At 42.8% G+C, this 24,651-nt stretch overlaps 1 pseudogene; it reads left to right on the forward strand.

Annotated features, from left to right (window-relative positions):
* The window catches only part of LOC148518856 (alpha-2-macroglobulin-like protein 1), a 110,684-nt pseudogene that overhangs the window by 49,898 nt on the left and 36,135 nt on the right, over positions 1 to 24,651 (forward strand).

A 24,651-nucleotide genomic window follows, 5' to 3' on the forward strand; every position in this document is an offset into this window, starting at 1 on the left:
CCGTATTCAATACAAAATACTGTTACTTACACATAAGGCCATTAACCGAATTACACCAACATACATCTCTTCACTCATCTCAAAATATCTCCCAACCCGACCTCTCTGCTCAGCACAAGATCTGCGTCTCTCATCCCCACGCATTACTTGCTCCCATTTACGGTTACAGGACTTTCTTCGGGCTGCACCCACTCTATGGAATGCCTTACCACACACAATAAGACTTACCGCTACTCTTCAATCCTTCAAGCGTTCCCTGAAAACTCACCTCTTCAGACAAGCTTATCAGATTCCAGAACCGACCACATAACCTTCATAGCTTCCATGTCTTATCACATCTCCTCTCACAGTCCACACATAACCTCACATATTGTCTTTCTTTCACATACTCCTGACATTTTGCCGACATTCCTGTGTGACTGGATCATGCAGCCCACCAAGAAACTCTGCATTCTGGCCAGACCAAATTGCAAAATATAGCACCTATCCTTATGTATCAAGGCCTATTTCCCTATAGATTGTAAGCTTGCAAGCAGGGCCCTCTTACCTCTATGTCTGTCTGTTATTACCCTGTTTTGTTCTATCAATGTTTCCAATTGTAAAGCGCAACGGAATATGCTGCGCTATATAAGAAACTGTTAATAAATAAATAAATAAATAATTTAAAATATTAATTTTCATTTATATCAATTTAAATTATATTTATTTAAGGGAATCTCAAGTTAGGCTAAATATTTTAAAATATTAGAAGAAAAAAAAATAAGTGAGTTTAACAATCAGGTATAAGGTTAAGAACATTTCGAATACTGTAATCACCAGTTAGAATTTTATAGCATAACAGTTGTATGTTAAATGTTAAATGTTTGTATTTTTTATGACTACAGTATGTTCTTACTGAATTGCTACTGTTCAATATTTGTGTATCATATATGTATACTTTGCTACTCTGTGTGATCATTTGTGACTTGTAGCACAGTGTCACTAAAAAGATAATAGAATATAACTAATTAGTATAGTACTGTATACTGTTCACACTGCCAATCTTTGTATAACTAGACAGGTGGCCACAGAAACACAGATGCGCATTTCGTTAAGGATTGTTTTTTGAATACTTATGTATTTACTTACAGGGCATGCTGTTAATAATATTAACAAGTGCAGACATTAGAAAGCCTGTGACTTGTTCGGATAGACTACTTGCTCTACGTGGACCTTTGTCTATGGTATCAGGTAAGATTTTTGTAGGATTTTCTTTTGTTAAACTGATATACAGAACATTGTGCTTTCCACTGAGGAAGTATTCTGAGTTTACTCAATTCTGGCTTTGTATGCGTAACATAGTTACATGCTATCTGTATTTTCACAGATTTGAAAGATTTTACATTGGAAAAGCACCTATTTTTTGGAACTGACAATGTTCATTTTTCCCTTTCCTTATATTAGATTTAACTCTTACAATATTTTAATTTTGGCTAAAAAATTTTCATTTACTGTTTTATTTAGCTCATTTAGGTGGAGATGTATCAAACCTTCTAAAAAGGACAAATAGCGAAGTTTCCTATAGCAGCCAATCAGACTCTAGCCTTTATATACAGTAGTATTATACAATGTACTGGGATAAATGATAGCTAGGATCTGATTTGTTGCTATGTGCAACCCTAACCCTTGTACTTTTTAGAATGTTTGATAAATCTCCCTTCTTTGTGCCTTTCTGCTTCTTTATATGTACGTGTTTGTCCACTGTGCAGGACTATTATTTTTTTAAGGTGTTCTTTGTATTTCATGGACGCCTTCAATAAATTCTCTATTAAATGACTATCTTTTCCTGAGCTTTAGAAATTGATAGTTACAACAGCAGTAGGTCGCTGGAAATTTTATTGAGATGACTGTGAGTATAAAATAAGTGAAATTATACTACTAGGAGAATTTTTTTTTTCTGTAACTCACTCCTTTGTTATTTGGTAAATTCCCCCTTTCATCCAAAACAGTACTCAAACAGTAATATAAAGTAAGGAGAAGCAGCACATGATCATATGCTAAAATGATTATGGTTTATTTACTGTAGGACATGACAAACATACCCCATTCATTGGACATTGTGAAAAAACTATTCCATTTGAGAAATGACTGTATATGTGTAATATTTTGCGGCCTTTTTTTTTTTTCTGTTTATTTAGCATTGACTTATTTAAAAATACAATTGAATATAGATGTTATTTCTATATATTTTTTTGGGGATTATGTATGCAGTCAGCAGTCCCCCCTTTTAGATCACACTGTCCCCCCACACAGCCCCCTCCTCACAGATCAATCGGAAACCACCTCCCCCCCACTCCCCAACACCTCTAGCGGTATCCTGCTGCTTTCCGGAGGTCTTCTCTGGCTGTGACTCTGCCCCTTCTGGTGGTCCCGCCCCCAGCCCACCAAGGCCAGGAGATCTTTTTTTATCAGCAACAACAGTAGTTCAGATGGAGGCTGGGGGCCCCGGGAGACAGCCCTGTCAGCCCATACCTTCAGCTGCCCCTGGCTGGGAAGGAACCCCCCCCACCAAATGCGGCCCGCTAAGCACCACACCTCTTAGAAAGGGGCATTGCCTAACATGAAGAGAGCCCACCAGGCAATTACCCAAATCCCCGGTGGCCCAGTCCGAGCCTGGAGGAGGGGGAGGTACCATCAGGTAGTGTTGCCCACCATTGATTTCTCCTGCACACCTTTGGGTTAGACCAACCCTGGTAGACATAGTGTAATCAATATCAACACCTTTTTTTAAACTTGATCCAGAAACAGGAAAACAATCAGTGAAATAATTTCAAAATTAAATAAAATAAACATCTAAAGATTTGTTCAGAGTATGAAAGATTCCATACATCTTGAATTAACTTGTTGTAACTGACGACAAGTTAAGGTTTTTCTGAGTACTGGCTGTCAGAGCCGTAACTAGGCTTTTTGGTGCCCTGTGCCAGAGAGAGCATTGGCGCCCCCCCCCCCATTTTTTAAATAGGGACATAAGATAGTGCACCTGAAAAAGGACCATGGCTTCATGGGGAAGGGCCAGGGAAGAGGTAAGGGAGATTCTGGGGATAAAAGGAGAGGGAGCTGCAAGTGAGAATGATAATAAACAGGAAAATTTACTGGCCCAAACAGCGCCCCCTGCCCTGTGGTGCCCTTTACCATGGCACTGGTCGCACTACCCTAGTTATGGCCCTGCTGGCTGTAACCAATGAAACACAGCTTATACTAAGGGATCAATCCAATTAGGTGTGAATGGTGAGGTGTGAGTTGCTATTTTCACTTCGAATTTGCATAGCGAATTCATTTTGCAGTCCAATTAGCAACTCGCACTGAACCAGTCAAACTGAACATGCAGCTTTCCACTCTCACCTCCCTGAGGGTGAGAGGGAAAGGAAAATATTTATTTTAAGGTTAAGGGCCTTCATTCAGAGGCAGCCGTACGGTCTATGACCGCACGGCCGCCTCGATGTTTGTCTAGTGCGCATGCGCACGAGGGAGCCGGCTCCTTCGTGCGCATGCATGAGACCCGCTACGACCAACAGCGCTGGTCTTAGCGGGTCTCTTTCCAAAGGGGGCGAGCTGTCGATGTTGATTGACAGCTCGCCCCGTTTGGAAGGCGGGCCGGGGGGGTGGCAGCCCAAACGGAGGCGTTCCCTTGGAACTAGTGATGTCAGTGGAGAGCTTCCGGCTCTGACAGAGCCAGAAGCTCTCCGGGGCTTACGACAAGTGAGACCCTACCCTAGGGTCTCGTCGTAAGCCCCGATGGCTGCGGTGGTCAATGACCATCGCGACCATCACCCTAGCGGTCGTTAGACCAGTGGGTGTTAACCCACAGCCTAACGACCAAAACAGAGGTGGGCGGTCAGGATGCAAGCGGCCGCCCAGTTTCTGAGCGACCGCTTGCATCCTCCGACCGCCTCTGAATGAGGCCCAAAATGTGGGGACACCATGCTGAACCCCTTGGACACCCCCCCTATTGATTAATTAGGCATTTGGAAGTTTCCAATTAGCTTAATTAGTCCATTAATTACATGTCTTTTTGGGGGGTAAAAAATAAAAATTTCCTCAAATTACCCCAAATAAGCTTTTTTGTTAGTTTAGGCTCCCCAAATATTTTTTTAGTTGAAACATAATTGTTTTTAACTTTTTTTTTAATTTTTCAAGGTGCCCTCAAAGTACCCCAAAATCAACCTTTTTCCAAATTTTTTGGCATTTTTCGTTTAATTCGTTCGAGATTAAATGAAAAAAATTAGTTTTTATCATTTTCTTGAATATAAAAAAAAATCACAAATCAGCCATTTGACACCATTTAAAAACCTACAGTACCTTCCTAATGCCCACAAAAAGCCTTCTATATGGTCCTGCTAATGAAATTATCCACTTTGGGGGGTACAGGATGGTTTCCCCAAATTTTAATGCATTTCTCGCAAATCTCATATGGTAGTCAATTCGCACCCCTCCGCTGCAAGTAGTACAAATAGACACTTTTAATTGGACTGGTTCTCGGGAGCGTGCTTCACTGCGAAGTGTACGAGTTTCAAGAAACAAACTCACTACTCGCCATTCGCACCTAACTGGATTGACCCCTAAGCCTCATTAACAATGGCAGTTGGTCTGATTTCTGTAACAGTAACCATGGAAAGTAAACTGAGTTAAGTCTGCTGTCGCCATTATCAAAACAGTATTATCATCCAATCACAAGTAGACTGCTTCCTATTGGTTGCTATAATGACATCTTCAAATGGGAACTTGAGTGATAAGCCAACAGTCCTGAACATCCTAGACTTTTATACCTTGGATCCTGGGTGTAAGATTACAGCTACAGAATGTACTAGACATACTGTATGGTAACCCTAGCAAAGTTGTTCTTTAAATTATATATTATTTTTTATTTATTATTTCATATGGATTAAATAACTTTGTAGTTGAATTTCACTCAATGATTTATTTTGAAAACCAAAAAATCTTACAAGAATTAAACCCATACATAATTATGTTAAGGTGGTTTCCTAAAAAGATCAGTCTTAGACAGTGGACAAGCAAATGCAATGCAACCAGTGCCACCAGTCCCAACACAAGTGGAAAAAGTGCGAACATATTCTCCTGAGACCTGGATTTGGCAATTTATCATTATAGGGTGAGTAAGCCTGAAAACTACATGACAAACAAATATCGTTCACAGACATATCGTCTGTACACACTGCCTTGACGCACACACGATATATCTGCCGGGCAAGTCATCAGCCAATATTTCAACCAGTGTGCATCCAGCAAAAGTCGCAATGTGCATACATCAAGAACCATTACCATAGTTGCTCGCAGCGATTATTTATTCTCTTGTGATTGACAGTCAAGGAGCATTTAGGGGAGGTAACAGGAAGTAGAGGTAAAGAATGCAGGTGTGTCAAGACCATTTCTGGGGCATGCACCTGCGATCCCATAAGCAAGGAATATGGCTTCAGCATCTCAATTCCCATGGCCATTCTGTGGGGCCATAACCTCACTCAGGACTGGTGAAATAAAGAGAGTTATCACTGGTGCTAGGCCATTGTTGCAGTAATTCACAGTTGCTGTTAATTGAAAAAGTTGTGCAAACCTTTACATAAATGGATCTAGAAAAAGTATTAACTGCCCTGGTGAAAAAAGACAGCTACTAGCACACTTCTCCAAACCATCTGTTTTTTAAAAAACTTATTGTTTATTATAACCTTGATAAAAAAATAGCATAATGAATAAAATACAGGAATACAAAAAATTGTCACATAGTAATAAAACAATGACATATAACTTGTGGATATAGAGTAATATGAACACTGGGCCTTATTTAGCAAGGGACTCAGGCCCTCATTCAGAGGTGGTCGGAGGATGCAAGCGGTCGCTCAGAAACTGGGCGGCCGCTTGCATCCTGACCATCCGCCTCACAGCTTTTACACCCACAGCGTTTACACCCACAGCTCTAACGACCGCTAGGGTGATGGTCGCAATGGTCATAGACCATCGTGACCATCGGGCTTATGACGAGACCCTAGGGTAGGGTCTCACTTGTCGTAAGCCCCGGAGAGCTTCTGGCTCTGTCAGAGCCGGAAGCTCTCCACTGACATCACTAGTGATGTCAGTGGGGCCTCCCCCAAACGGCAGGCGTTCCAATGGGAAAACCTCCATTTGGGCTGCCACCCCCCTGGCCCGCCTTCCAAACGGGGCGAGCTGTCAATCAACATCGACAGCTCGCCCCCTTTGGAAAGAGACCCGCTACGACCGGCGCTGTCGGTCATAGCGGGTCTCACGCATGCGCATGAAGGAGCCGGCTCCCTCGTGCGCATGCGCACTAGACAAACATCGAGGCGGCCGTGCGGTCGTAGACCGTACGGCCGCCTCTGAATGAAGCCCTCAGGCCCTGATTCAGAGCCAGACACTCTGACAGACCATCGTGACCATCGGGCTTGTGACGAGACCCTTGTGGTAGGGTATTGTTGCCGCAAGCCCTGGAGTGCTTTCGGCTCTATCAGAGCCAAAGGCACTCCCACTGACATCACTTGTGATGTCAGTGGGGCCGGTCCCAGACGGTAGGCGTTCCAATGGAAACGCCTCCGTCTGGGCAGCCACGCCCCCGGCACGCCTACCAAAGGGGGCGTGCTGTCACTCACCATCGACAGTACGCCCCCTTTGGTAAGAGACCCGGAGTGACGGCTTGCCCGTCGCTATCCGGGTCTCGCGCATGCGCACGACGGAGCCGGCTCTGTCGTGCGCATGCACACTGGGCCAACATCGACCCACTTGCGAGCGCTCAGCGCTCGCGAGCAGGTCTGAATCAGGCCCTCAGTTGCTAATACGCATGCGGTCGGACGACTGATGCATTCTGCGCACACACATGCATCGCATTGCACGAACCGGTCACTGCGATTGGGACTGTGATCACAGTTACTACGTAGACCCATCACTGAGTGATTGACAGGAAGTGCCATTTGTGTGAGGTGATGGGGAGTGGCCAGCAAAACTCAGGCATTTGGACGCCATTCCAGGGTCGTGCATAAATGATCCACTGCGAGGGCATACGCAGCTTCAGCTCCCATAGCGTGCAATCATGTTAGCAATTTCTGAGTAAGGTCTGACCTTGTGCAAGTGTAAAGTAAAGTGGGCGTCCTTATGTTGTGCTGAAATTGCATTGCAATCGCAATGGATAAGCATATGATCGCAGTAAGACTGCATACGTGATCGCTATTGCAATCGCATCAGCAATCCATACTGAATCAGGCCCACTGTTCAAATGTAGTTGGCCTGGTACCTAGACAAAAAATTGATTTATGATAACCAATATATTGCTGCAAAAATAAAAATAAGGTTAGTGGCGCAATGGAAAAAGAAAAGTACCTGGAAAATGTACTCCGTGTTAACTGAAAAATGGAGTTTTGAAGAACCAACTATGCAGCAAGTCTCTAGTTCCGGTCATCAAGTACAGGTTGAGTCTCAAAAATATCCAAAATGCTTGGGGCCAGGGGTATTTTGGATATCGGAATATTCCGTATTTTGGAATAATTGCAAACCATAATGACATATCTTGGAAAAGGGACCCAAATATAAACACAGAATGCATTTGTGTATTATATTCACCTTATATACACAGCCTGCAGGTCATTTTATACCATATTTTTTATCATTTTGTGGCTCAAACAAAGTTTGTGTACTCACATGAAATTCATTTATGTTTCATATACACCTTATACACACAGTCTGAAGGTAATTTTATTCAATATTTTTTATAATTGTGTGCATTAAACAAAGTTTGTATACATTGAACCATCAAAAAGCAAAGGTTTCACTAACTCAGTCATACTAAAAATATTCCGTATTTCGGAATATTCCGTAATTCAGAATATTTAGATATGGGAGACTCAACCTGTATTTCATTTAAACGTTTTGTGCAATTTAAAGTTGTAAGATAATGATCCTTAAGCTGGCCACACACTATACCAATTTACATGCAACCAGCCAACAAGTTGATTGGTTGCAATGAAAATCTGGTAAGGGATGAAAGCAAATGACAATCAGCAATTTGCTCCCAAACGCTGGAAAATGGACTAAAAACTGTTGTTTGAACAAATTGTTTTGATCAAACATTTAACAAACTTGTCTGACGACCATTTTCATCTGTTTTCTGGCATTTAGGAGCAAATTGCTGATCATCATTTACTCCCATACCTTACCAGATTTTCATTCCAACCAATCAACAAGTTGGTTGGTTGGATGTAAGTTGGTCTAGTGTGTGGCCAGCTTTAGAAACAATGTAGCAGCTTGAATGGAGACAGTGTCTCCCTCTAGCATAGCCTGCAGTCTCTCTCTGTCTGGCAGTCAGTATGTATCTGAACTGCTAGTGCCATTATCTGCTGGTGTAAACAAAACTCAACAGATCTCAATGTTAATAGTATAGGTAGTGGAAAGGTGGCATCTAAATGTCAAAGTCACTGAACTGTATGAGATACGTATGGCAGAAATTCGTGAGCACTTGGCCACAGGTGGCAGAATGCCCTGGCAGACAAGGTCCATTGGCATCTGCAGTGCACCTGTAAAGAAAATATAAAAAAAGCTACAGGACTCATTGCAAATGACAAGTTACAAGTGTACAAAGATATCCATGGGAGTATTCTGATTGGTTATAGCATGCCTGCTCCCACATTAGTACTAATTGTTTGTTTTGTGTTCTATGTGAGTATTGATGCTTTTAGACTTGATCGATTAAAAAGCTATATTTTAAAGCACATAAAGATTGCCCCAAGAAGCAGAGTTTCTTTACCTCTCCTTGTCCTTGTTCCACATTGTCTAGTGTCAGCTGTATTAATTGATAATTGATTTTTATGATTCTCATATTCTGTATGTCATTTTTTATTTTACCCAGTGACTCTGGCAGCGCTGAGCTCCACTACAAGGCCCCAGACACAATATCAGACTGGTATGCAGGAGCCGTGTGTATTGGCCCCGATGGTTTGGGGCTCTCTCCTCCTTCATCCCTTCGAGTTTTCCAGCCATACTCTGTAGATCTCACTCTGCCATATTCTGTGGTGCGAGGAGAGACATTCACCCTCAAAGCCTCTGTCTTTAGCTATCTGAAGCAATGCATAAAGGTAAGTGAGATGACTGATAGTTTAATATCACATAAACAAAATCCGTTCTCTGTTATTACGTACATTGTACTATTATCTCCAGGGTTACTGTGTGACCAGTTCACCTAAACTCTTAAGTATGTTAAAAGATTGTTTTACATAGGATGAGCTTAACATTACGTAATATAATTAATATTTCTACTGATGTTTCTCATCACCTTTAAGATGATATACTTCCTACCACAAATAACTGTAATATAAACAAGCAAATGTATCGGAAATTGGCAATGAACAATACGCAAAATCAGGTTTTTTTTTGTTTGTTGATTTTCATTTTTGTCTTCCCAGGTACAAATCACCCTGCAGCCTACCCAAGAGTTAGAGCAGGCACCATGTGCAGACTGTCAGTATAGCAGCTGCTTGTGTACCTATGAGAGCAAAACCTTCTCCTGGAGCCTGAAAGCCTCTAAGCTGGGTACGGTGTGATCCTGGAGTCCTATTTTTAGACACTTATTTGGCTCTGTCACTGCTGTTGACTTGGAGAACATCTTGAGATACTGTATGTAGTTAACATTGGAATAGCCCCACTGATATCCATCATTGATATCAATACAACTCTATTCTCAGGGGAGTGTTTTTTTAGATTCATACATACATATCTATGTTTATATGAATACTGTAAATGATGTGTACAGGTTCATTTGACCCAATGCTAGTGTAGTGTGTCAAAGGTAGAGGGTGTTATTTAAGACTTGTTTTTAGACCGATCTTATTTTCATCTGATTAGATGTAACAATAAATAAAGTAAATATGACACCTATATGTTATAGTCTGTTTTATTTATTTTAAAAAAGATACCATTTACTTTAACCTTACATATTTTTTTAACTGCACCCTTATGTAGGAGAAGTAAATATCTCAGTGAGGACAGAGGCTGTGAACACAAACCATTTATGCCAAAATGTGATTCCGTACAGCCCTAAGAATGGCAGCACCAACACAGTCATTAAGCCCTTACTTATACTGGTCAGTATGCGATGTTTAGGTTCTAATGTAATCTGGGGGGGTCTATGTACCAATTTTGACTAGAATGCAATCTTGTATTACAAACTGTAAGTGTAAAGAAAAAAAAACACATTAAATACAATTAGACGTTACAGCAGCAATACCATCAGTAGTTGATTTATTTATTTATTTTAAATCACTGTGGCTGGCTAAAAAAGTAATCATCATATTTAACATTTTTCCCATTGTTTATTCTGATTACTATTTATAATTTGTAATTCTTAAGATTTTCCACAGCTTTATGTGAAAACTATTTCAGACACATGATGTAGTGAGCAGAGAGTTTTTGGAATGTCCCTATGAGTTCTGTTTCCACAGTGATGTCCTTTTCCTCCTTTTTAACATCTGCTCTCTCCTGCCATGCGGAGAGCTGTGAGCCTATATCTGTGTAGTAATCTGACTGTGTATGTGAATGGCAGCCATGCAATGTGCGTTTTCTGTACACATCCTTCACTCCATCCTTCACCCCCCCCCATCCCAATAGCTTAAACATTACTTAGCTTCCTATTTAAAGAGACCAGGGGCGGATTGGGCCTCCGGGCCATTTCCCGCTGGGCCGGCCACATTGTTACCTTTAGGCAGGGCTGGCGCAACCCGCTGCGTAAGTCCTGCACTGCAGGGAGGCGCCAGGCTGGAGAGGCGCTCTCCCTGCAGCAGCTGCTGAGACACTTCTTACTTGCTTCTACCGGCTGACGCTGCACCTGTCACACTGAGACAGGCAGCGGCAGCCTACTGTAGGGAAAAGTGTGGCTGAGCTCCTCATACAGTCCCCTACATGGAGGGGGGGGCGCCAGAGGCAGCGGGTTGATTACCTACTGTAAAGACGATCAGCCTGGCCCTGCCTGAACTGAAGCCACTGGGGTGGACAGCAGCTGAGCTTCTGCTCCTCCTCTCTTCAGTGAGTGACTCAGGTGACAGTCTCTCTCCCTGCCTGACAGATCGTCACGCTGAGAACAAGCAGGGACAGTCTGCAAAACATTTGCAAATTTACAAGTGTATTCAAATACTGTTGATTACACTTGAATAGTGGCTAGTAGTTTGTACACTGTCCCTGCTTCCTCCCAGCATGACCCCTGAGACCTCTCTGTCAGAGAGGACATAGAGAAGGGAGACAGCACTGCAGCAGCACAGTAACTATTTTCTATTTAATAATAGTAATAGCAATGAATGTACAGTATGGGTGTAATGGGAAGTAAATTATTCAGTGAGGGGGGGGAGCATTACCTGTCATTGTGTGTGTGTGTGTGTGTCCATTAGACCTGTGCCCGCAGGGGCTGTGTTCTCCTTATCCTTTATCTCTCATATGGTTATGAAATTTCAGTCAAAGCGTCGCCCTATTTAGTTGTGCAATGTTTGACCAAGTTAACTAAACTAAATCTCTTCATTGCTTCTGGAGAAGACAAGGTTTTTTTTTATATAAACTTCATGGCTTATTCACATTGCCTGGTCTGTGCGGAGTACTGTTTTCATTCACTTTCCCCATTACTATATCTTGCTTACCTAACCTAGCATTTCCTTTGGTTTGGGTACGGGATGCCAGCGTTCAGGAGACTTTCAGTCAAAACCCTGACGCCGGCATCCCGACAGGGTTAGGATACCTACACCTGTCAGTTTGTATCCTAACCCTTCACCTCTCCCTACCCCTAACACCCCCTCTCCAGTGCCTAAACCTAACCTCCCCTCCGTGTACCCTCCCCCCCCAGTGCCTAGACTTAATCTCCCCCTCCTCGCACTTTAACCCCCCCAGTGCCTGTCTCTAACCCTCTCCCTAGTGCCTAAACCTTACCTCCCCCTCCTCGCACTCTAACCCCCCCAGTGCCTGTCCCTAACCCTCCCCCTAGTGCCTAAACCTAACCTCCCTAAACCTACTGCCAGGTACACACTAAAAGATATATACATATCGGGCACATCAGCCAGTGTGTACCCGCTATGTCACTGACGAGGTGTACTCTTGCGCTTCGTCAGGGACATTGCCCATCAGACCTAGGGGGATAGTATACTTATTCATTGGGGAAGGGTGTAATTTGTTTTTTTACTTGGGGGGATAATACTGTCTATGCTGGGGATGGTGTATCAATGTATGTGCGTGGGTATAATTATTGTGTTTCTGTGTGTGTAAGGGGTGTATTCATATTATCTGTTATATGTTGGTCATTGATGGTCTCTGCATTATCTGGCAGTCACTGTGACTCTACATTATCTGGCGGTTACTACTATTTTTTTATATGTGTTACTGATACAAATGTTCCTGGTAGTTTGTGTTACTCTAGGTAGCAACCATTCCACCAGGCGCAGAGTAGGTGGAGGTCATGTTCTTATAGAAGATCCAAATAGAGACTATCCCCGATTGCCGATGGGATGCAGTGCTGACCGCCGGCTTTCTGTCAAATCCCAGCAAGGTACAAATGACAGGTGTTGAAATCTCGACGCCTGTCATTAGACCTTCCTTGGGAGCCCAACACCCAGCTTACCGATCGAAGGTAAGCCGGGCACGGACAGCCGCGGGAGGGGGAGGGTTCGGTTAAAGGCCGTGAGAGATATATATATATATTACTTTTCATATATACATTATGTATATGGTAATTATGTATATTTACTTTATATAGTATTAACATATACAGTACGGTATTGCAGCTATAATATAATGTATATATATGTATGTTCAAGGTCCGGCACTCCAAATCTCAATGTAACCTTGGGCGGTGTAAGGTGCGGCACTCAGCGCAATTACAGGAATAGACAAACGGATATGATCAATGTTTAAGAGTTAGTAACACTATCGTCAGCATTCTGACGATAGTGTTACTAACACTGAAACGTTGATCATATCCGTTTGTCTATGCCTGTAATTGCACACCAAGTGCCGCACCTTACTACTGCTTTTTATATATATATATATATATATATATATATATAACAATGGCAGTTACTTTTCTGGCAAAGCTCTTGATTCTGAGAGGACAGCATCCTGCCCCGTCACCAGACTCCGCCCCTCGACAGTCCCCGCCCCTCAATAGACTCCATCCCATTAGGGCTGCTTCCAGAAATTTCCCAGGCTGGTTTTTTGACCCAATCCGCACCTGAAAGAGACCAACCTTCTCTTTGCAATGCTTTATATAATAAAATATAAAATTGCTCTAATGACATTATATAATAAGATCTCTCAAAGACACACTAATTCTCAAAAGAAAATCATTTATTTTTTACGAACAGTTTGTTTTAAATGTACTGCTAGGGTGTAGCTTTAATCTCAGATTGTTTGCAACAAATTAGTATAATTTAAACCTATTCTGTGTGGAACTACTTTAAAGTAAACATTTTGCGTCCATATTTGGATCTGTTGTCCAGGTTAAGGTGCGTACACACGCAGCAATTTTTTTGGACAACTGAACGATAACGATATCGTTATCGTTCAAGATTTGTACGTGCATTTATGGTGCCTGTTATTCTGAATATTTAGGATAGGGTTTCCCGTAAACAATTTTCACAAATGACATACATAATATGCTTAATATATTATATACAGTACTAAATTACATTTAAATACATTCCTGCCTATCCCCAGAGTTCCCGTGAAGCCTACTTTTCATTACACAATGTAGCTGTGCTTCCCTCAGTAATTAGAAAAGAATATGCATAGTATTCATATGTTTGACATTATCACAAAAAAACATCAATTGTTTAATTTGATTCTTAATTGTTTTTTTAAACATTCTGGATAATACATTTTGAAATTAGATATTTTTACTAAGCAATTTGTTTCAGTTCTGATTTGGATTGAGTTCCATTGTTTATTTGTATTTATTATTACAGTAGTTGGTGGAAAATAAAGTACACTCAGATACAAACTGATATAATAGCCATAGTGTTAGATGCTCTGAAGTAATTTTAGTTTTATTTGTTGGTATTCTCAGCCTGGAGGTGTCTTGGAGGAAAAATCTCACAGCTCTCAAGAGGGAGAAGGTGAGGCTGCATTCTTACTCCTAATCTTTCTCTCTCCCGAAATACATATTTCCACTTAATAATATGCTTATCTAAGACATTCTAATAAATTAATTTTCTACTCAGCATTTAAACAAAAATGAAGAGCATCTCTATTTAAATGCATATCTTAGCAATTGTTATGAATAATATACACTATATGGACAAAAGCATTTGGCCACACCTGTTAATTATTGAATTGAGGTGTTTCAATCAGACCTGTTACCACAGGTGAATAAAATAAAGCACCTAGCCATGCAGTCTCCATTTGCAAACATTTGTGATACAAAATGGGTCGTTCTGAAGAGCTCAGTGACTTAAAGAGTGGTACTGTGATAGGATGCCACCTGTGCAATAAGACGGTTCGTGAAATTTCATCTCTTCTTGATATTTCACGATCAACTGTAAGTGATATTATTAGAAAGTGGAAGCGTTTACGAACAACATCAACTCAGCCATGAAGCAGAAGACCACAGAAAATCACAGAGCGGGGTCAATGACTGCTAAGGTGCATGGTGCGTAAAAGTCACTGATTCCATAGCTGAAGGGTTCCAAACTTCCACTGGCATTAATGTAAGCACAAAATCTGTGCGGCGAGAGCTTAATGGAGCTTAATGGAATGGGTTTCCCTGGCAGAGCAGCAGCATGCAAACCTCTCATCACCAAGTCCAATGCCAAGCATCAGATAGAGTGGTGTGTCGAAACCATATAAATTGGTTGCGATCGCTTAATTGCACATGAATCGCAACACGACATCCATTGGACGATTTGATCGTCCACGGCCATTTTATGCGAACACACGCTCCCGCCGCATTCGCGCACGCACTTGTGCACGCGCAATTACACATGCTCGCTATACATGCACACGCATCCCATGCCCCCGCAATGGCGAACCATGCTTCTGTGCTCACAATGATTAAGCGCCATTTTACATTACATAAACACATAACAAAGTTAGTACAGCAATACTGTTTAAATACTGTTTTGCGTTGCAATCGCATAGCCAGCTTTTAAGTATTATTGTCGGAAACCTTACCCCAACGGACAGCAGCCTTTCCTTACAATAAACTTATATCCCATTTAACCCTAAACTGACTGAGATACGCACAATGCTATTTAGTACATAAACACCTCTTTCCTCTCATACAAATATTCACCCACTTACACAATAAATGTTCCAAACATTGAAGTTTATGTGTTTTAAAGGTATACAGTGAATGTTACATGTTAAATAGCAGTTATATGATATCTGGGCTTAGGAATAAGATAAATGGGTTATGAGTAGTATCTACCGATTTCCCTCTGTCTCAACAGGAATATGAAACCAACAGAATGAATATGGAAGGGATCACTATCGAGTTATGAAGACCTGCCAAGAATTATACTCTATACTGTAAAAATCACTGTACACCTCCCCTGTAGATTTGCATGCCAAGGGTAGTACAAAGGGATTTTCTAACACAGTTCAACCTCCAGTGATGTCAACCATCTACTAACAAATGAATAGCAACAACCATTGTGACTCAGTAATAAAGGGCCAATAGGGAACCCCTCTGAGTATTCAGCTTATGTTCAAAGGAAATTGTACACCTATAAATTCATATGCAGTCTGGATCCCAACCCCTTTTTCCTTTCCTTCCTTTTTCTCTACTTGACCCTAAAGTAACACGCAGCAATCCTGATGGACAGCTGTTAGTCTAGGATCCAGACCGCATGGCGAAATATTGGTAATTGTATCTTTGTCTTTATCCTGTATATAGCTGCATTGTATAGATGAAGGCTGATTATACCCTTTTTACAATATAGTACCTTTGTGTGTGTTGGAACCGCAAACCGTTTCTGTGTGACAAAGTTATTTTATATTGAAATGGGAGGTATGGGCAATCTGGTCTGTGCAATCAAATCTCTCTAATATCAATACTGTTCAAACGGTATCAATAATTTGGGGGCTCGCCGAGTTGGATATCACCCATCACTGTATTTTTGAACTGCTCCCCTCGTCTTGGAACAAAAGACTGCAAAGGCGCCCACAGACTTTTTTCCTGCGTTCCTATTTTTGTTCAGAGACGGAGACTCGCAGTTTGCGAATTCAGAGAGGGCTGATTACAATCTGGGATAGTGGAGAGAGATTTGTGATTGCCCACATTGTTGTAGAATGGCCGCGCATTGCATGCGCAACCGATCACGCAATAACGCCACAAAGGTTTTAGTGTACACCATGTGCAAACAGTCGCAGCGTAGTGTGTGCGACCGGATGTACGGCCATTTCCTGCCACGTGTAGCGATTACATCTAATTGTTTGTAACCGAGCACACAATAGTAAGTGAAGCATGTGACTAGCATTTCTGTTAGAATTCAAATAAATCATCAATACTGAAATACGTCATATTGATAGGGCTGTAATCTCCAAAAGGCTGTTAATCAAAAGAAAGGTATTTTTTTTATTTTTGTTATTTGGCCACAATATAGAAGTGTGTAAGGTGTATGATTGAGATTGTGAAATAGGTTGTGCCTTCGTGGTCCCTATTTTAGGTAATAAATATAGGGTATACATAACAGGTATACTGGCAGAGGGGATCCTCCTGATTTCCTATCTTTAAAGAGAGTTAACGATAAAATATAGCTTCCAGTATAGTTGTAATATTCATCGGTCAGTTAGGGCTTTTGGGCCTGATTCAGAGCCACTCGTAAGCAGCAGCTCGTTCACTCCGAGCGATGTTTGCCCAACTGCGCATGCGTACGGATCGTTATACGCATGTGCGAACCAGTCAGTGCGGCCAAAATTCATGTGCTCGCAAAATAGCGAATGCCTGCTAATTTGAGTGACAGGATGAGGCGTATGTGGGTGGTAACAGGGGAAGGTGCTTGAAAACGGGGAGTGGAGATCCGATCGCAGGCGTGCATAAAGGTCAAAATGGGCATTTTCTGGGCATGCATATTTAAGACAGCAGCGTCATTGACCACGTCACTGGGTTTTTTTTAAGCCAGAACTGCTCGCAAAATTGTGGTAGCAAAAACCAACCACAAGAATAGCGAGCAGCTCATACCCTGTTCGATGTACTTGATTAATCTAATAAATAGCGGACATGACGTAGGATGCGAGCGGCCAGGGGGCGTAGTTTCCCAAAAAACGACCGCAAGTTTTGTTCGCTCGTTCAGACCTAGAGGCGTGAACAGACCGCAAACAGCGAACGGTTCATTTGAATAGCCATCCCTATTTTCAGGACGAGCGAGCGCTAATTGCGTCCGGCTCTGAATCAGGCCCTTTGAGTGTTGCGACCGGACCATACGAGTTTGGCATCTCTGACTTAGGCTGGTTGTGGGGACAAAAGGACAATAGGTGGTTACTGTGGTTTTATCTATAGCTAGATAACTCCTGTGTTCCCTATTATAGGTGGTACTGTGCTTGCCTTAGTAGGTATTGCTGTGTTCCCTATTTTTAGATATTAGCTAACTGTAGAATAGGTGCGTGGAGGCAGCCTATCGGTTAATTCTTCCACCGGTCTCATCATTGTTGTTGTTTTTTTTCGCAAAATGGGCGCAAAACAGTCAACAGGGATGGTAGACGATGCGCTGTGTATGCAAGGTCCGACCGGGTCGGCTCTTCATATAATATACACTAAATATGGTGCGTACGCAACGATGCACTGTACTGTGTTGGTTAAGATGACGAGTAAGAGTGAGAAACCTTTCCCAAAGATTGGAAGCTTTAATATGGAGATTTTAAATAACCTTAGGGATCACATATGTAGAGTGAAATCCCTAAAGAAAAGAGTGGAGTATGATGATTCTTTGAAACTCTGGCTGAATGAGAGTCGCACATGGGTTAATGGAGTGCATGGGGCACCACGTGGAGCTACGTGCATGCCTAGGGGTGATGTGCACGCAACGCTACACAGCGTAGTGTACGCATCACAGGGAAATGCAAACTTGCGGCATGGTAGCATTGCCAAAGGTATTGCGAATCGCGTTTGCGCACCCCCGCCACCTTATGTGGTGGGCGGTGATGATACATTACCACATAACAAAAACTATAAAAATGTTGTAACTGAACCAAGTAAGTTGTACCCGGTCCTGAGTGAATATTTGGAAAATGTCTATGATGCAGAAAGTGATCCTGTAGCAATGTCTGCTGTATCCCATGCTGTGCAGTTATTAAATGTCCCTTCCCAGCAAGTACAAGTAGCTGCCCCTATGGCATCAATAGGGGGGGAGGGATCCTTAGCTCATGGGGGGGAGGCCCTAGTAGAACCCATGGTGGGGGAGGCTCCTTTAATAAGGGTGCAGGAAGTATTAGAACCAACTGCTTCAATAGCGGAGGTTACTAATACCGTTCGCTGCAGTAATAGGCTTAAAGGTATAGAGGTGGGAGGCATCCACCCTGTAAGGACAATTATTGTCCCTAATGGGAACGCAGATGCGAATGGTGTCGTACCCACAAGGGAAGTAGCGATGCACTGTCCTTGGACATGGGCGGAACTACATTCCATTATGTCTGAATTTCCTGACCCCAAGAAACATCTGGCAAAATGTCAGCATTTCATAAAGGATCTAGGCAATGTCCATGAGCCAACCAACAAGGATTGGCGAGTGGTGTTAAGAGCATGTACTCTGGATGCAGACATCCCCTTAACTGATCAAGGTAATCACGATTGCATTGCCCGTATATTTGCCCAACTAGCCATATTTTTCCCGTTAGTTGTTAATTGGAGTAAAATCTTCTCCATCAAACAAAAGGAAAGTGAACCTGCAGAAGATTATATTAATCGTGGGCTGCAGACGATCACTCAGTACACTGGGATCGAAAACATTAAGGATAGCACGCACTACCGGGGAATGGTCATCACTGTTCTAATGGACGGTCTAAAAGACAGTTTGAAAGACAGAGTTCAGACCTCACACCCTGGTTGGAGAGGGATAACAGTTGATGCGCTCAGGGAAACTGCAATAGACCATGACAAGAATATCACCAGGAAATCGTTAAGCTCAGAGCGAGAAATTGATGGCTGTTAGCATTCGAGCTCTAGAAGATATGCACTTACAGCCAACAGACACATATCCACGTGCGCAGTTACAAGTCTTAAACACCTACCATCCTGCGCAGGCCCAACCCATGCAATTCCCTCACACATACCACACCAGACCACAACACACTCTTCACACACACCCAAAACCATCATACCCATACTCAAAATCCCCGCCACCCGGACTTCAACAAAATTTCCCCAACAGATCAGCTAAGAAAGGTTTTAACTGTAACCAATTAGGACACTTTAGGAAGGACTGTAGAGTCATAATTCAGGAACCCCACATGCAGCAACGTATTGATGCATCTCGTAACCATAAGAACTACCAGATAAATCCTGCCCACATAGTTGCTGCAAATGCCTTGCTGGGGGAAATAGCCAACTATAGGGGTTAGGTCATACCTGTAGTCTGCAGGCAGTCAGGATAACGGGAGGTACTAGGGAAGAGTCGGTAATAAAGGTTAATGTAGCTGGTACTGAACGTTCCTTCCTAGTAGACACAGGGGCGACCAGGTCTGTTTTAAAATCTCTTGAAAATCTACAGATAACAAACCAGACAGTACCAGCAATGGGTGTAACAGCATACAGCATTACCCTTTAACCAAACCCACGGAGGTTACCATTGGGCCTTTGCATGCCAGGCATTCTTTCCTCCTGGCAGCAACAGCCCCTACTAATCTCCTGGGAAGAGATTTATTGTGCAAAATGGGATGTATTATCTATTGTACCCCTGACGGGATATTTATGGATGGCTCAGGAAGGTTTGCACATGAGGTAAGGGATGTGCTAGACACTCCCCAAAGGTTAATGCTGCACACCATAACATCAGACAAGGGTTCAGCTCAGGTAGATGAAATGTTAGAACAAATACCTAGTTTCCTTTGGACTAAGGATGGACAGGACACTGGGTTAATGGCAAATGTAGCTCCCATCATGGTAAACATGAAAAACGGTAGACACGTATACCCATTAAAGCCAGAAGTGGAGTTAGGGGTTCACCCCATAATTGAGCGTTTACTACAGCAGGGAATTTTAGTCCGTACAGCCAGTGTAGCCAAGAGTCCCATCTTCCCTGTGAAAAAGAGTGGTGGGAGGGGGTACAGGCTGGTACAGGACCTTAGAGGGGTTAATAAGGTGGTAGAAAGCCAATTTCCCGTAGTGCCTAACCCAGCTGTCATCCTTATGCAAATCCCATCAACCACAACCCATTTCACAGTAATAGATTTATGCTAGCTTTCTTCTCTGTCCCCCTTCATCCTGATTGCCAATACCTATTTGCCTTCACATACAAAGGCGTACAGTACACATGGACACGACTACCCCAGGGCTTCATTGACAGCCCCAGTATCTTCTCCCAGGCCTTACATGATTGTTTACAGTCTTTTCAACCTGCCAATGGATCGGTACTAATCCAATATGTAGACAATTTGTTGTTATGCTCTGATTCGTTTATGTCATGTTTAAATGATACTAAACTTTTGTTGCTTCACCTCTCGCACACAGGGCATAAGGTTGCTAAGGACAAGTTACAGCTGTGCCAGACCAGGGTTAAATACTTGGGACACTGTCTTACCCAAGGCCTTCGACATCTGACAGCGGACAGAATCCACGCCATACAGACCATGACACTACCGCAGAACCAGCACCAGATCCGTACCTTCTTGGGCATGTGTGGGTATTGCAGGTCATGGATACCCGGTTTTACCATTCTGGCTTTACCACTGCAGGAGTTAGTATCTTCCACAAAACCAGACCGTGTCTTGCACTCTGAAGAGTCAGAGCAAGCCTTCCTTAATCTTAAGGACAGTCTGATAAGAGCACCTGCATTGGGGATTCCAGACTATGGGAAACCCTTTGATTTATTTTGTACGGAGGCTGCTGGTTGTGCGGCAGGAGTTCTCACACAAAAACATGGTGATGTCAATAGACCAGTAGCATACTACAGTGCCCAGTTGGATGCTGTGGCAAGAGCACTCCCAACGTGTTTAAGGAGCGTAGCTGCAACCGCACCAGACACGTTTCCTCCACTAGGTTCACTAAATGGGAACTAGCGTTAATTGCACCGACCAACATTACTATAAAGAGGTGTAATACTTTAAACCCTGCTACATATTTACCAAGTGTGCCTCATGATGCACAAAGGGTGGAAGGTAAAGGTGAATCGTTACCAGTGGTAGAAGGTGAGTTTGGTACAGGAATTAATAGGCATGACTGTATGGAGTATTTAAATCAAAATTTTACAGCTAGGCCTGACATTCATGACACACCGTTAGAAAATGCAGACTTAACGTTTTACACGGATGGGAGTTGCCATAGACAGACTGATACAGGTGAGTTATGTACAGGTTATGCTGTGGTTGATGACAAGGACGTTGTAGCGGCCGAACCACTCGGTCCACCCTCATTCAGCGCAGGTGGCGGAACTCATTGCACTAAGGAGAGCACGTGAGTTGGCCGAAGGAAAAACGTGCAATATTTACACAGACTCCAGTTACGCTTTTGGGGTGGTGCACGATTTTGGGGCCCTATGGCGTCTAAGAAATTTTCTAACGGCAGCAGGCACACCAATCGCACATGCACATCACATAAAACGACTGTTGACAGCAATACAGCTACCCAAGACAGTAGCTGTCATTAAGTGTAAAGCCCACACCTGCGAAGATGATCCAGTATCATTGGGTAACAACAGGGCTGATGAAGCTGCCAAATGGGCAGCAGGTTTAAAACTTAATCAAATGGATAAAGTGTTGGTATTTGAAACGGTTGACATGCAGAAACTGGTTGAAATGCAAGGTGTGTGTACCCATCAGGAAAAGGCAAGCTGGAGATCCAAGGGATGTGAGCAAGAGTCCTCTGGGCTCTGGAGAAATGGACAAGGGAAGCCAGTATCCCCTAAGGCATACTACCCAAGCTTAGCAGAAGCAGCACATGGTCTGACCCATCTGGGTAAGCAGGGTATGTGTAAGTTAGTGAAGGCATACTGGTATGCACCTGGCTTTTCTTCCCAAGCAGAGAAGAGGGCAATGTCCTGTTTGACCTGCTTAAGGAAGAATATAGGAAAAACTGTACCCACCGAACCATCTCACATCCCTCCAGCAGACGGCCCTTTCCAGGTCATACAAATTGACTTCATCCAGTTACCACCCTGCAGGAACTTGAAGTATGTTTTGGTTTGCATAGACGTATTCTCTAATTGGGTAGAGGCATACCCAGCTGCTACCAACACTGCTGCATTCACGGCAAAGAAAATAGTTCAGGAGTTTGTATGTAGGATTTGGTATCCCTAGAGTAATTGAAAGTGATAGAGGTACCCATTTTACCGGAGATGTTTTTCAATGTATGTGTAAGTTGATGGGTATTAATAGTAAGCTTCACACCCCATATCGACCGCAGGCCAGTGCCAAGGTGGAGAGGGTAAATGGTACTATTAAAAACAAGCTGAGTAAAATCATGGCTGAAACTGGTTTGGGATGGCCAGAAGCTCTTCCTCTTGTGCTCCATAGTATCAGGACCACCCCTAGATCCCCTCTTAATCTTTCCCCATTCGAAATACTGTTCGGGAGGCAAACTCATTTAATTATAAGTCCTCAGGAAGATTTGAAAAGTAACAATGAGGTTACTGTGAGGTACCTTATAGGGATGAGTAAGCAGCTCCAACAGCAGCAGCAGAAACTAAAACTGTTATCACCTGATATGCCTGAAATTAACTGTCATGATGTTGAACCTGGAGAGTACATTATGATCCGACACTTTTTACGTTCAGGTTGTTTGACTGACCGTTGGGAAGGACCATACCAAGTGCTACTGACAAGTACAACATCCGTGAAAGTAGCTGAGAGAGACACCTGGGTCCATTCCAGCCATTGTCGGAAGGTCAAAAATCCTGAGGAGAACCAGACCAGGGGAGAGACAGAGAACCTGGACCTGTCGATTGCAAGCCTGTTCCGTGAAAGCTACTAATTGTATCAGTAGCACTTGAACAAGGCTGGTAAGACCTGGTATGGTGATGGGGTTTCAGGTTGTATGCTTTTGTGTATCCTCCCAGAGTTCATATCATACTGTTGTGTTTCGGGATGTCCTGGTTCTGTGCTGGTGGTCAGAGGATGGAGAGAGAGATCAGTAGTGGTGTCGGTGGAGAGGAGCTGGGAGAGAAAGAGCTGCAAAAACAAGGCCAGTACCTGACCAATATTAGCACTGTAATGGTTAAAAGATCTGCTCTCTTGGAATCTCAGAGGCAGTGTGAAGGTTTATTGTCTGAAGAGTATTGTATATGCGCAAATTGTGGGCCTGTAGTCAATGATAAATGCATCCTACGATGTCAGATCCAGAGTAATTTATACTTGGGCGAGCATCAGTTAGAGGACTACCATTCCCTAGTAGGTAAGGTTTTGAACCAAACCGAATGTTGGGTAGGCCCCCAGGTTCCTCAAGGACAGCATAATGTAGGGTTAGTCCCATTCCCCTTAAAGGTCTCTGAAGTCATTGACTTACAGGGAGGCAAACCGGTGGACAGAAAATTTAACATATCCGATTCCCCTAATTTGAAGCTCCACCAATATCAAGTAGATAAATCCCTGTTATGTTTCAACTTCACCAATCCCAACAAACTTGGGAATTGGGAAGTCACAGGAATTAATCAGACAATGACCTTCTCACTGAGAGCCGATAATGTATCTATAGACTCATCACTTTTATACAACATTGTTACAAGTGGGAAATTCTATAGGTACAGGTATACGCGGAGTAATGTTAAAGTGATAGTTGGAAGAGTACCACCCGGGTACTGTGCGAAGATCATACAACCTGATACTTGTATTAGCCAAATGGAGGAGATAGGGATGGGATCATTCATAGAAAAGATGTGTACCGGTATCATGAAACATTCCATCCCATTCATCCTCCCAGATGATGTATATTATATTTGTGGTAGAAAAGCATATAAATGGCTCTCTCCAAGTTCAGTGGAATATGCTATTTGGGAAAGGTACTCCCTGAAGTCATGACTCTTGCACATAATGAAATGATTGATGTCCATAGGAACATACATTCTCCATACCTTCATACGCATTATGAACACAGAAATAAGAGAAACATGATTCCTGGTGATGTGCATAAAGCCACTCAAATGATAAGTGAGACGACTGGCTTCCAGATTTTAGTTGCACTTGATCCCACCAGGATTGCTCGGGGATCTCTAAATTTTAGGTATATTCAAGATCTCGCAAAATTAATAGATAATATCACCGAGCTATATGATGACACCTTTAGGTACACTGGTAAGGAGTTGCAAGCATACAAGAAAGAGCTGGTCCAACATCATTTAGTGCTGAATGATTTAACTGCTGTCACTGGAGGGTATTGCGTAACCCTAGCCACCCAGTTTGGTGTTAAATGTTGTACTTATATCACCAATAGCACTAGTGACCCCAAGGAGGTGATAGACCGGAAAATGGATGAAATTCTGCAGTTGA

The sequence above is a fragment of the Taudactylus pleione genome, unplaced genomic scaffold (genome assembly GCF_031769625.1).
Source record: "Taudactylus pleione unplaced genomic scaffold, aTauple2 ptg000198l, whole genome shotgun sequence".
Lineage (NCBI taxonomy): Eukaryota > Metazoa > Chordata > Amphibia > Anura > Myobatrachidae > Taudactylus > Taudactylus pleione.